Source organism: Vulpes vulpes, chromosome 4 (genome assembly GCF_048418805.1).
Source record: "Vulpes vulpes isolate BD-2025 chromosome 4, VulVul3, whole genome shotgun sequence".
NCBI classification, from domain to species: domain Eukaryota; kingdom Metazoa; phylum Chordata; class Mammalia; order Carnivora; family Canidae; genus Vulpes; species Vulpes vulpes.
In genome coordinates, this window is record NC_132783.1 from 29,752,773 (window position 1) to 29,768,099 (window position 15,327).

A 15,327-nucleotide genomic window follows, 5' to 3' on the forward strand; every position below is an offset into this window, starting at 1 on the left:
ATTTTAAATATATATGAAATACTTTATTTTTAAAGCAAGTTGACATAAATATTTTTAATTTATTGAATTTAGAACCTTTTCACTATTTTTTCTCTTATGTATCACTTTCCTCCATAGTGATTGAAAACTAACTTCTAGTTGCATACCTACTTATATCGTCTGCCTCTCCCACTATAACCTGTGTCTTTCAAAACTCCACTGTACTTGTATCTAATTGTCTTTCTGTACCTGGAACTGAATAGCTGGATATGATACATCCAGTCATGGAATCACACTGTATAGTCTTACTTACATTATTCCAACCTTACTGGACACTAAATTGTTCTGGTGATTTCCAATATATTTCATTCATCAATTCATTTTACTATTCTCAAAAATGATGATATTTTCTTCTTTTCTTCTCATTCTCAACTTTCTTTTTTTCTTCCCATTCTCAACTGATAATTATACTTTTTACAAGGAAATTTACGAAAGTCCCACATTTCCTGACCACAAAATTTACTTTTCAACTGCCTCTGCTAAAAAGGGTGAATACTTCTTGGGCTTGTTTAAAATCTGCCATTCAATTACGTACCAGGGTTGCAAACTCTCACCCAGATTAGGCCATTTTTCTTGTAACCGTTCTTCTATCTTCTGTGTTGTCTGTATTCTTCTGTTTCCTAGACCCTCCCAATTAACATAAAAATACAGCAAAATATATCTCATCTTAAACAAAAACAAATAAATTTTAAATTTTCCCTTGACAGCACAGGTATCACGTGCTGACTGATGTATTTTTTACTCAGCATTATGACAAGCTCAGTATTGTTGCCTATATTTGCCATCTTTCTTTTCTCTGGTGCTCTGTGGAACAACATTCCAGAAAAGCCCTCTCCATTCCCTAAAGAAAATTTCTATTATTAAGGTCAGTAATGAACTATGTTACCAAATACAAATGTCAGGTCTTGGTCCTAATCTAATGTGATTTAGAAAATGTTTGACTCAGCTGATTATTCTCTCCTTTTTATGTTTACTTTCCTGATTTTTGATGCATCACACCCTCCTGGATTTCCTACCCCCTCAAGGACCATGTTTTATACTTATTATTTAAATTTCTAATTTTCCTACAAATAAATGATGAAGTGTTATAGGTTTTTTTTTTCTCTTCTTTTCTTCTTAAAATTCTATTAAGGTTATCTTCTTTAGTCTCTTGTTTTAATAAACTATCTCCAATCTAAGAATCTCCAAAATTTGTATCACCATTCCCAATCGCAATCTAATGCATGAAGTGATGCTGTTTCTACTCCCAGAAATTATGTCTCAGTTGTTATAATTGAGAGATAGATTAATTCAACAAAAACTATGTAGTCTATCTAAGCATCACATAAAGGGGAACAACCATATATTCATCATGTGCTTCAAGAGATAGTGTACTAAATACTGCCTAGCATAACTGAAGTTGTTTTGGTACCCCATCATAAAAAATGGTGATCAGAGAGAAATATACGAATCAAGCTTAGTAAAATGTTCTTAATTTTTTAAAGTAAGTTCTGAGTACACATGGATTCACTATACTAAATGTTCTTAATTTTTTAAAGTAAGTTCTGAGTACACATGGATTCACTATACTATTCTAGCAAGTTATCTATACACATGGAATTTTATATAATGATATAATACTATGTACACATATAAACACAGAAATTCACAAAGCCAAATATATGGAAAGTGGATACTTTTTAGACCTCCATGTCTCCAAATCTCCTTCTTCTTACTCTCTTTAGCCATGTAACTATCTTTTTTTTTTTTTTTGTAGTTCCTCAAATTTGCTAATCCCATAACTATTTGAGGGTTTTACATTTACTGTTCCCGTGTCTGGAATACTTTTTCCCTGGTATCTACGTGACTCACTCTGCACTTTATGTGGTGGTTAAAATTTTTTTTTCCAAAAAAGCCCTATGTTGCCACCCTATCTAAAACATCACTCTCTTGAATCACTAAATTCTACCACTGAAACTAATACTAGACTATCTGTGAACTAACTTGAATTTAAATAAATCTTGAGAAAAATTATAAAACATCACCCTCTGTTATTTCCTCTCCTTGCTGTGAATCTATCCCATTAGAATATTGGTTTAATTGAGCAGATGACAAACATTATCTGTGTAGTCATCATTGTATCCTCAGTGCCTTGAAAATATTATATATGTGCCTTGTATATATTAACTACTATGTAGTAGTTAGGAAATGTTTATAAATAGAATAAAATAATTTAGTTGTTGAATTTCATTTTTTTTAGAATTTGTTTTCAGTTTTTTTAAAGTATTTTATTTATTTATTCATGAGAGGCACACAGAGAGAGAGAGAGGCAGAGACACAGGCAGGGGGAGAAGCAGGCTCCCTGTGGGGAGCCAGATGCAAGACTCAATCCCATGATCCCCGAATCATGACTTAAGCCAAAGGCAGATGCTCAACCACTGAGCCACCCAGGTGCTCAAATTTCATTTCTTTTTTGATCCAAGAATTAACAGTGTTTTTGAAATATCCCTAATACTGGTATTTTACTATCTTTTAAACAGATTTATTATTTTATTATGTCCAGATCAGAAAAAAAATTTATTATTTCTACTTTTTGAAGTTTTTTCCTTTATTTCCTAATGTAAGAATATTTTTTGTGATTACTCCATAGACCCTTGATTGCAGAATCTCTATAAAGAGATTATGCTAAAGAATTACACCTTGTAAATTGAGATTAGTCTTAATTTATTTTTAATTAGATTTCTTTATTAATATTTTTTGGAGTTTCATGTGAGCATTTATTATTTACGACTGGCATTTTTTTAGTATAGCTCTAGTGAAATAATTTGATTTTAATTGTTGTCTATGTCTTTAATATTTTATATTTTTATTCTTTGTCTTATTTCATTGTTTAATCCTAAATTTGAGGCAACTGATATTTTACATGTGTGAATGTCACCTAATTCTGGCCAAAGAGTAATATGAGATCTTGTGTTGTAAGGCCACTAAGAAAGAAACTACTATGTCTTAGTGAACAGATACTTTTATAAGTCTCAGCATTATTTTGTCTTGATGTAGTATTTGGAGACACTGGAGGCATTTATGGAAGGATAAAACTGATCTTGAGAGAATGACAGAGCAGAAAATATTGTGAAATCTGACATGAGATGATAAATATCCTTATTGTTTGAGAAAAATTACACAGATAGGCAGTATCTGAACTGATACAGTACTCTGAGAGATTTTCCAAGAAAAATCTTGGAAATCATGCACCCCCAATTTTTAAAATATTTTGTGTTTGATTCTGTTTAGTTTACATTTCAATGACAGCTTGTTTGTGAAAATTTTGGTTCATTTTTCTTTACTTGAATACTTCTTAGGGTGTGTTTCTTTAAGAAATTCAGATTGTAATTTGGAGAAGCCTCAGGACAATTAATAATATTTTATAACATTTTTTATTTCATTAGAGAATGAATATTATTTCATTCTATTTTCCTTTTAAATTCCCAGCATCTTTTCTTATCTACATAAGCTAAATGTTGATGTTTCTCTATTTTATATGAAAAGAATCAGCTCTTCCATACAGTTAGTAGTTTCATTTTCTGTTTTCTACATTTTCTACACATTTTGTTTTCTACTTATATAAAAATATATTTTTCATATTATGTATATTCTTTTGTTTCTTCCTGAATTAATGTTCTATTTCCTATCTTTTTGAACTGTGTAATTATTCAGTTTATTTTCACCATTTTTAGTATACTCAGTTAAGTTTCTGAATATTTCTCTAAACATACTTTAACTGTACCCATAGACTTTGGTAGGGCAGGGCATTAGGATAAAGTCTGTTCCAAGATTGGAAGTTGATGAGAGTAATGATTTGTCCATATGTATGATGTTGCTTTCCTCAGGCTCACTCTTCAAACAGTTGCAAAGTATGTAAAGCTATAAACCAGATAAATACAAGAGAATATGAGAATATGAATATGGTGTCACGTTGGCCTTCAGATAGTCTCACAGTCTCACTTGTGATACTCCAGATTTTCGACAGCTAGCCCAGAGTGAAATATCTGCCCAATTAAAAGACCAGTGGGCCTGTTGCCCTTTATATTTGCGGAATTATAAGAATGTTAAATAAGCTTATATGAAGTAGAGAGAAAAATTTCCCCATTGAGTGACCCAGATTTACTGAGACTATTATTTTAATATTTTGAAGTAATTCTGGGATACTCCTTCATTATCTTTTTTATAAAGTATAAGACCTAGGTATTTTTCACTTACTCTATTATTGTTTTCTAAGTTCGAACCTGGCCATCGCCTGCATCATAATAAGTGTCTTACTTTAATGTATCATTTAGTAAAAATAGCTTAAGGAGTCTTAGTTTAGACTAGACTTTATCTACTTGGTATTGAACTTTGTCATTTAGTAAACTATTCTAATTGAGAAGCAGAGGAAAGAATAGGTGATTTGAAGTAAAAAGATCAGAGGATCAGAGTCTGAGTGTCAGCTTCATTAATCAGGAACATAAAAATATTATTAAAACTCTAATTTATATATTTCTCATTTATAAAGGATATAAGCAATGTTTTTAGAATTAGATGTGATAATATACAAAAATACAAAAATAAAATTATACAAAAGAATAGTTACCACACTTATTTTCATGATAATAGCAATGTTATATCTTGCTAATTTTTAGTGTTAGAACCTTTATGGATATAAAGTAAACTAAAGATCAGAAGTAATTCTACATTTATGGATATAGTAAACTAAAGTTTACTTTAGTTTATATAGTTTATATAGTTTATAGTAAACTATAGTAACCTTTATGGGTATAGTAAACTAAAGATCAGAAGTAATTCTACATTTTTAATTTTGATTAATAGATTTGACTTATTTGAGCTAGTTTCCTCTAATACAAAATGTGAGAAATCTCAGAGTAATAAGTGAGAAAATATAGATAATTAAATAACATATTTGTACCTAGTAGTTCCCTAAATAGCTAGGCATTTTTAAAAATTATTTAACCAGTTAACTCTTGATTGCTTTTTCACTTTGGAATGATTGTTGTGGCATTTGAAGATATAGAAGATTAAAATACAGCTATTTCATAGCAATTCCTCATTATGTGTGATAGTCCTTGTATGTTAAAGTTTGAACTATACATTTGGGTGTTATTAATATGATTGGCATGGTTAATGTCATCCACAGTTTTGATTTCTATTCAGAAACGACAAATTAGAATTTCAAATGGTAAATGGTATGCACATTTTTTATTTTCAAAAATATTTTCTTTGATTATTTGTGTGTGTTTGCAACAGGACTAATATATTTTTATTTGAATTAATTTAGTTTGAAATATGTAAAAGCTATAATCAGTAAATTCAATTAACTCTAAGAATTTAACCTTTGCAGACACTTTATCACAAAAGATAAGCAAAGTAAGAAATATAGCCTTGAGTTAAACATGAGATTGACTTCACTTGGCAGTTTTCACTTTACATTTATTTTACATTCAGCATTCTACTTCCCATATTGATGACATATCAAACTTAATGAGGCGGGTGGTTAGTGAACTCTACTTGTACTCTCAGATGAAGAACATGCTCGGTTTGCCTCATTAGGATTGCATTCGGATTATAACAAGCCTGCTTACACTTTTTAAAAATCTTGATGATAAACCAATCCACTGATTATTTTTTTAAAGTTCAAGTAATAAATTTTTAAATGAACATGCAAATAATCTGACAAAATATTTCAGAGACTCATAATTTTTATTTACATGATTAAGCTAACCTACAAACTAATTTATAATACTACCTAACTAAGATGCAGAGATTGTATTCAAAGTAAGGCTATATTCCCAGAATAGGCCATAAATTTATGAAGTTTGGCCAATTATGACTATAACTAAGTTGAAAATAATGAGAGTTGCTTGCTTTTTCATTATTTACAGGACATTTAAAATACACTAGGATACCAAAAAATTGGACTTTGCTTTCAGTAATTGGAATCAGTAAGGGAATGAAAAATGTTTCATGCAGCACAGGTACAAATAACTCCTGTAAATCCTTATGAAGATGTAAGTAATCATTGGTCTATATTGGTATATAACAAAGAAATAGCTTAATAAAAATATATGCATATATAATATGTATTATATTTTATTATTTTTATATTTATTAATTAAAGTTGATGATAAATACAGACTGTTTTATTGAATTGTTAGTTAAATATATAAGTGGAAATGTCTTATGGGAAAATTATAGCTTCTAGTTATAATGAAAGGAAGGAGATGGACAGTGTCTGGAGGTAAATGTGGAGCTTTCTTTTTTTAGTTTTTTTGTTTATTAATGATAGTCACAGAGAGAGAGAGAGAGAGGCAGAGGGAGAAGCAGGCTCCATACACCGGGAGCCCGACGTGGGAATCGATCCCGGGTCTCCAGGATCGCGCCCTGGGCCAAAGGCAGGCGCTAAACCGCTGCGCCACCCAGGGATCCCCTAAATGTAGAGTTAAACAGGACTAACATTGTATTATACTTTTATGTTAGAGATATTTTACATTGGTTAATTATAGATGGACATAACAAGTGACAGAGTGTAGAAATTATCCACCCATTAAGCTCAATTCATCACAGAATATTATTAAACATTTGGAAATTTTCCAATTAAATAAAAAATCCTCACTATTAGTAGCAGAAATCTCTATTTATTTGTTTCACTATTCTAAAAGTTTAGAGTTGAAGAAAAAGCATCATAAATTATTAACATAGGCTTAACTCATTTCAATTTTTGGTTAACTGTATGAAATTAATTATTAGTATGTTTCTTTTTGTTTTTGTGACAAACATGAGATACATAAATACTTACACACAAACACATGTGATAAATTGATGAAAGGAATATAGTAAAAATTTGGGGAAGAAGAAAAATTTCCTATACTGACTGGACATCTCACTAAGGTTTGTAAATCTCATATGAAAGTAGCACGTGTAACAATATTATGATTGATCTTAACAAAACTGAAGCTACAATTCTGATTCTGACATTTACTTACAGCATGTACAGTGCATGGCTCTTGCATTATTTTCCACACTTATTCAGTTAACTGTGTGTCCTTGCTCCTTGCTTATATCACCTAAACTCAAACAGCTAGAAGATCATTCCAGAGTATGCACCTAATGTCATTTTTACTGAGCTTATCAGTCTGCAAAACATAGGTTCTATGCTCTCGCCTCAAAACAATTCCAGATATCCAATCATACACACAACTGGAGCTAGACTATGGCAACTTTATTTGGTGGTGAGTGGAAAATTCAATTTTCCATTTTTGAATGAAAATGCTACAACTGCACCAAAAATAATAAGATACCTTGGAATAAACCTAACCAAAGTAGTCCTCTAAAAATTTTAAAACACTGATGAAAGAAATTGAAGATGATACAAAGAAATAGGAAGACATTTCATACTCATGGATTGGATAAACAAATACTGTTAAATATCTACATTACCCAAAGCAATCAACACATTTAATGCAATCCCTATCAAAGTACCAATAACATTTTTCACAAAACTAGAACAAACAATTCTAAAATTTGTAAGGAAACACAAAAGACCTCAAATAGCCAAAGCAATGTTGAAAAGGAAAAGGCAAGCTTGAGGCATCACAATTCTGGGCTTTGAGTTCTATTACAAGGCTGTAATAATCAAAACAGTATGGTACTGGCACAAAAAATTACATATACATTAATGAAAAAAATAGAAAACCCAGAAATAAACTCACAACTATATGGTCAATTAATCTTCTAAAAAGCAGGAAGGAATATCCAATGGGTAAATGACAGTCTCTTCAACAAATGATTTTGGGAAAACTAGACAGCAACATGCAAAAGAATGATTAAAGACATGCAAAATGGATTAAACATGCAAAATGGATTAAAGATCTAAATGAGAGATCTGAAACCATAAAAATCCTAGAGAAGAACACAAGGTGTAATCACTTTGACAATGAACATAGCAATTCCTTTCAAGATATATTTCCTGAGGGAAAGGAAACAAAAGCAAAAATAAACAATTGGAACTATATCAAAATACAAAGCTTCTGTGCAGTGAAAGAGAAAACAAAACTAAGAGGCAACCTTTGGAATGGGAGAAGATATTTTAAAATGGCATATCTGATTAAAGGTTAATATCCAAAATTTATAAAACCTTATCAAACTCAACACCCAAAAAACAAACAACTCTGTTAATAAATGGGTGGAAGACATTAATACACATTTTTCCAAAGAAGACATAAAGATGTCTAACAGACACAAGAAAAGATGCTCAACATCACTCATCATCAGGGAAATACAAATCAAAACCATGATGAGATACCACCTCACACCTGTCAGAATGGCTAAAATTAACAACACAGGAAACAGCAGATGTTTTTGAAGGTATGGAGAAAGGGGAACCCTCTTACACTGTTGGTGGGAATGCAAATTGGTGCAACCACTCTGGAGAACAATATAGAGGCTCCTCAAAAAGTTAAAAATGGAATTACTCTATGACCCAGCAATTGCATTACTAGGTATTTACCCAAAAGATATGAAAATAGTGATTTGAGAAGCACATGCCCTCATTTATGGCAACATTATCTACAATAGCCAAATTATGGAAAGGGCCTAAATGTGTATCAACTGATGAATAAATATATATAAAATGAAATATTACTCAGCCATCAAAAAGAATGAAATCTTACCATTTGTAACTACATGGATGAAACTAGAGTGTATTATGCTAAGCAAAATAAGCCAGTCAGAAAAATATAGATACCACTTGATTTCATTAAATGTGGAATTTAGGAAAGAACAAGAGTGGGAGGGAGGGAGAGATAAATCAAGAAACAGACTTAATTTTAGAGAACAAACCAGTGGTTACCAGAAGAGAGGCAGATGGGGGGATGGGTAAAATAAGTGATTGGGATTAAGACCTCTCTTATAAGCCCTGGGTGACATATAGAATTGTAGAATCACTACATTGTACACTTGAAACTAATATAACACTGTATGTTAGCTAATTGGAATTAAAATAAAAATTTAAGCAAAAAGAAGTGATTAATACATTTGTAGAGCAGTGTGTCATCTAAGAAGGGATGACATACACTACCATACTCTTAGGGGAAACACTGTCATAAATTATCTGTTTTTATTTACCTTTTATCATAAAAATTATGACTCTATAAAATCAATGTGTTTGAAGTCATCAATAACATTGACCGTGGGCAGTTCATTTGATTTCTTTACAATACTAAAGTGTAAATAGAGATATGTTCATATTTATTCATATATTGAGTGAACAGGTGTTACAGTAATGTTAACAATTCTATTTGCAAATTATGCAAATCATTTTCTAATGCTGAAATCAGTTTATTTTTGGAAATGTCATTCTTAAAGTAAGTGATATGGAGCTGGTCCAGCTTTTGGTCAGATCTGGAATGGAGAGCAGTTCCTATAGGGTGAATCTAAAAGTAGAGTTTAGAACTTGAATGGGTGGAGTGGGTGGTGTGGTTTCACAGAAAATCTACTACTAATCTCTATTTTACCCTATGTAATGCATACATTTATTGAAATTTCTTTCAAGATTTTTAAGAAGTTTTTTTAGTGTAGGACAATAAAATATTTATATTTTGGAAACTAAAGTGTACAAAATATTGGCAAGGGCAAAGAAGACTGTGCTGGATTTATTTTTGACAAGAAAAATGGTTCAATATTCCTAACATACCTTTGTCACAAATCTCTTTATACAGAAATGCATCAATCCATGAATGTCACTTTTGTCACAGATGTCATTGGTATTCCTTCTGGTAGCTCTATTGCTATATAGGCACTAAAGTAGGTTCTGTTATAGAGAACTGAAATCTTTCCTATATTCCATTCCTTAGCTCACACCAGAGTCTTTTTTTTTTTTGAGTATTTAACACTAAATAATTCTTGATAATGCCATAAAATGGGCCATTAGAATTGTACTCTTTTTCAAGGAAAAGTTTTGTATCATGCCTGTGGAAAACAAAAAGCCAACAAAAATTCTTTATACAATGGTATAAAATTCCTTATGTAATGTTATTTTCTACTCCAAAGGAGCAATAATTTTTCAATTAGTGAAAATTTAAAAGAAAGAAGTTTAAGGTTCTGCTGTATAATTTTGTAGTTTTTATCTCAAACTTCCTTATCATTTTTTAAATGAGTACAGATAAAATGATTTCTGGCTATGCAACTGAAATTATTTTTAAATATCAGTTTATCATCTCCCCAAATGATTTCCTTCTCACAACTCACTATATTGTCATATAATTTTATAGAAAAATGAGTCTATTTAATATTTTCTCTTACAAAAGAGGATACATGTAACCATCACTTTTTTGTTTCTTATTTTTTTCCTTTTTATTTTTTGACTATCTTTATCCATTTCACCCACCTCCCAAAGTATTCTCTGTATCTGTAAACTTGAGGTTTTGTTTGTTTTGTTTTCATTTTAAGTCAATTATTTTTTATTTACATTTATTTTAACTAATCTTTTTAGTTTCTACATTCATACCATATTTGTCTTTTCCTGGCATATTTCAGGTAGCATAATGCTGTTAAGGTCCATCCATGTCATAAGTAGCAAGATTTCAATCTTTTTTATGACTAATATTCCTCAGTGTGTGTGTGTGTGTGTGTGTGTGTGTGCCACATCTTTTTTTCAGTCATCCATTGATTGACAGTTTGCTTCCATATCTTGGCTATTGTAAAAATGGAGATATATATAACTTTTTGAGTCAGTGTTTTTGTTTGTTTGAATAATACCCATAAGTGGAATTGGTGGATCATATTGAGGTTCTATTTTTAAATTTTTTGTGGCCATACTATTTTCCATAGTAGGTGCACATATTTGCATTCACACCAGCATTGCATAAGGATCCTCTTTTTTTCCACATCCTCACCAACACTTAATTCTTGTCTTTTTTACAATAGCCATTCTAATGTATGTGAGGTGGTCTCTCCTTGTGGTTTTGATTTGCACTTCCCTGCTAATTAATGTTGTTGAGCATCTTTTCATATACCTGTTGACCATCTGTACGTCTTCTTTTGAAAAATGTCTATTCGGATCTACTGCCTATTTTTAAATCAGATTGGTTGAGGGTTTTTGTTGTTGTTTGCTATTGGGCTGTATGAGTTCTTTATATATTTTGGGTATTAATCCCTTATTAGATTTATGATTTGCAAATATGTTCTCCCATCATTAGGTTACTTTTTTATTTTGTTGATGGTTTCCTTTGGTATATAGAAACTTTTTAGTTTGATGTAGTCCCATTTGTTTATTTTTGCTTTTGTTGCTTTTGCTTTTAATATCAGATTCAAAAGTCTATCACCAAGGCCTGTGTCAAAAAGCTAACCACCTATGTTTTCTTCTAGGAGTTTTATGGTTTCATATCTTACATTCAAGTCTTTAATTCATTTAAAGTTAGTTTTTTGTTTGTTAGAGCTGGTGGTCCAGTTTCAATCATTTTGTATTGTTGTCCAGTTTTCCAAACACAATTTATTGAATAGAGTGTCCTTTCCCTATTGTATATTGTTTTTTTTTCCTTGTCATAAATTATCATGTAAGTTTGGTTTATTTCTAGGCTGTCTTTTCTGTTTCTTAATCAACATGTCTGTTTTTTAATGTCACGCCATACTGTTTTTAGTATTATAGCTTTGTAATATAGTTTGAAACCAGGGAACTTGAAATCTACAGCTTTGTTCTTCTTTCCCATGATTGTTTTGTTTATTAAGAGATTTTTGTGGTTCCCTACAAATTTTAGAATTATCTCTTCTATTTCTTTGAAAAGTGACATTGGAATTTTGATAGAGCTTGAATTGAATTTGTAGATTGCTTTGGATAGTATAAACATTTTAGGAATATTGATTCTTCCAATCCACAAGCACAAAATATCTTTCCATTTATTTTTGTCTTTTACAATTTCTTTAATTAATGTCTTGTAGTTTTCAATATACAGGTCTTTTACACACTTCGTTAAATTTATTCCTAAGTATTTTATTCTTTTTAATGTAATTATAGGTGGCATTGTTTTCCTAATTTCTCCTTCTGATAGTTTTTTATTGGTGCATATAAATATAATAGATTTTGTATATTGATTTTGTAACTTGCAACTTTATTTGTTTATTCTGATCAGGTTTTTGATGGCATCCTCAGGGATTTTACATATACCATGTTGTCCATAAATAGTAACAATTTTATTCTTCCTTTACAATTTGAATGTCCAAGCATTACTTTTAGTTACTACTCTTACAAGACACAATTCTTGTCTGAATCAGAATATGCTTCTATTTATCTTATGTGTTGTTATAAATAATTGCAAGATAAATATATTCATTTCCTAGGACTGCTATAACCAATTACCACCAACCATTTGCTTAAAACAACAATGTATTCTTTCTCAGTTCTGGAGGATAGAGATCAAAAATCAAATTGTGGGCTATTCACCCTTGGAGAATCTGGATAAAATTATCCCTTGCCTCATACTAGCTCCTAATGATAGATGTCAATCCTGGTGTTCTTTGCTTGCAACTGCTTCATTTCAATATCTATCTCTTTTGAACATCATACTGTTCTATGTATCTCTGTGTCTAAATTTCCCTTTTCTTATAAGGATACAAGTCACATTGGATTTCAAAACCTACCCTAATGACCTTATCTTAACGTGATTATATCTATAAAGACCTTATTACCCATAAGGTTGAATTCACAAGTACTGGGGCTCTGACCTCAAAATATATTTGAGGACACAATTCAACCCATAACAATAAGCATCATGATAGGTAGATGCTGGGTGATGATAGCCATTCAGGTTTCATAATATGTGGCAATCTGATCAGAGCTGTCTGTTACAAGGTATAATTTTCTAACTCAGCTAAGGGTTTTAACCAAATATTTCAAAATTTATGAGGAAGAAAGACAATATAGAGGCAGGCTCCCAATCTTAGGGGGGCTCTATTGAAAGGGATCAATTGAAAGGTACATGGATAAAAAGAGGAATCTACTTTCTACTTACGGCCCAAAATTTAAGGATTAGACTGCCAGCAATAATCATGGAACTTGATTAAGAGTGTACTTTAAAAATAGAATTTCTTAAAAAAAAATAGAATTTCTTGCCAAGATGGCGGAGAGAGCATGAAGAAACTGTCCCCTTTAGATTGCTCTAGTTAAAATTTCTAGTAAAATTTCATTCTGGTATCAAAATGCAGTATTTGCATCACTGTGAGCACCTTTTAGAGAGACTGAATAAACAATGGGAGTGGGTTTTCTTTGTGACTGCACCGTAGTGATTGGGGAATTCCAGTTTAAAGCCCACAGGAATGTGCTGGCCTCCTTTAGTGAGTATTTTGGTACGATCTACGTACGGAAGCACTTCTGAGAACAATGTCTTCCTTGATCAGTTGGGTGAAGGCTGATGGATTTCAGAAACTGTTGGAGTTTATATACACAGGAACTTTAAATCTTAACAGTTGGAATGTTAAAGAAATTCATCAGGCCGCAGACTATCTCAAAGTGGAAGAGGTGGTCACTAAGTGTAAAATAAAGATGGAAAATTTTGCTTTTATTGCTAATCCCTCTTCTACAGAGATATCTAGTATTACTGGAAACATTGAATTGAATCAACAGACTTGTCTCCTTACTCTACGGGATTAAAACAGTCAGGAAAAACCAGAAATGTCTACAGATTTAGTTCAGGCAAATCCTAAACAAGGGACTTCAGCAAAGAAGTCCTCTCAAAATAAAAAGAAGAAGGCCTTCAGCTCCCGGAAAACAGGACAGAATAAAACAGTGCAATATCCCAGTGACATTTTAGAGAACGCATCTGTTGAGTTATTTTTAGATGCAAATAAATTATCCACACCTGTAATAGAACAAGTTGCACAAAGAAATTGTAATTCAGAACTTGAGTTGGCATCAGTCATGGAAAACACTTTTCCAGCACAAGATACTGTGCAAACTGTTACAGTGAAATGGAAACGTGGAAAATCACAGCCAAACTGTGCTCTGCCTGAACACTCTATGTCCAATATAGCCAGTGTCAAGAATTCTTATGAGCTGGAGAGCTCTGGGGAAGAGCTGGATCAGAGGTATTCCAAGGCCAAGCCAATGTGTAACACATGTGGGAAAGTATTTTCGGAAGCCAGCAGTTGGAGAAGGCACATGAGAATACATACAGGAGTTAAACCTTATGTCTGCCACTTGTGTGGAAAGGCATTTACCCAGTGTAACCAGCTGAAAACTCATGTAAGAACTCATACAGGTGAGAAGCCATACAAATGTGAATTGTGTGATAAAGGATTTGCTCAGAAATGCCAGCTGGTCTTCCATAGTCGTATGCGTCATGGTGAGGAAAAACCCTATAAATGTGATGTATGCAATTTACAATTTGCAACTTCTAGCAATATCAAGATTCATGCAAGGAAGCATAGTGGAGAGAAGCCATATGTCTGTGAGAGATGTGGACAGAGATTTGCTCAAGCCAGCACATTTACCTGTCATGTTCATAGGCATACTGGAGAAAAGCCTTATGTGTGTGATACATGTGGGAAGGCTTTTGCTGTCTCTAGTTCTCTTATCACTCATACAGGTGAGAAACCATACATATGTGGTATTTGTGTGAAAAGTTTTATTTCCTCAGGAGAGCTCAACAAACACTTTCTATCCCATACAGGAGAAAGGCCATTTATCTGCGAATTGTGTGGAAATTCTTATACAGATATTAAAAATTTAAAGAAGCACAAAACAAAAGTCCATTCCAGTGCAGATAAAATTCTAGATTCTGGTATAGAGGATCATCCCTTGAGTGAACAAAAAAGTTCTTTATCAGAAACATTGGATGTGAAACTTTCTGATATGACTTTACCACTCTCTCTTCCACTTGGAACTGAGGACCACCACATCCTTCTGCCTGTCACAGATAATCAATCTCCTACATCAGATATGTTGTTGAGGTCAACTGTGAATGGGTATTCAGAACCACAGTTGATTTTTTTAAAGCAATTATACTGACTTTGTGAGGAATATGGAATTGCTAAGATGTCTCTGGTAGTAAACATAAACTCTCTGGTAAGGTGCATATATTATATTAAATTACCATTCATTTAAAAAAAATAGAATTTCTTCTGCATGATTTTAGGGTAAACAAGACGCTAAAAGAATGTGAATCTGAAGTTAGGGAATCAGGTGGAATTTTTGGAGCAGAGAGGAGAACCAAAAGCTAAAAACCAGGTATTTAAAAAGCACACATCAGTATATTTTCTGGCATTATT

The 15,327-nt window shown here is 32.0% G+C and overlaps 1 pseudogene; it reads left to right on the top strand.

Annotated features, from left to right (window-relative positions):
- Window positions 1–13,260: 13,260 nt before the first annotated feature.
- Window positions 13,261–15,067, top strand: LOC112930998 (myoneurin pseudogene; annotated as a pseudogene).
- The last annotated feature ends 260 nt before the right edge of the window (window positions 15,068–15,327 follow it).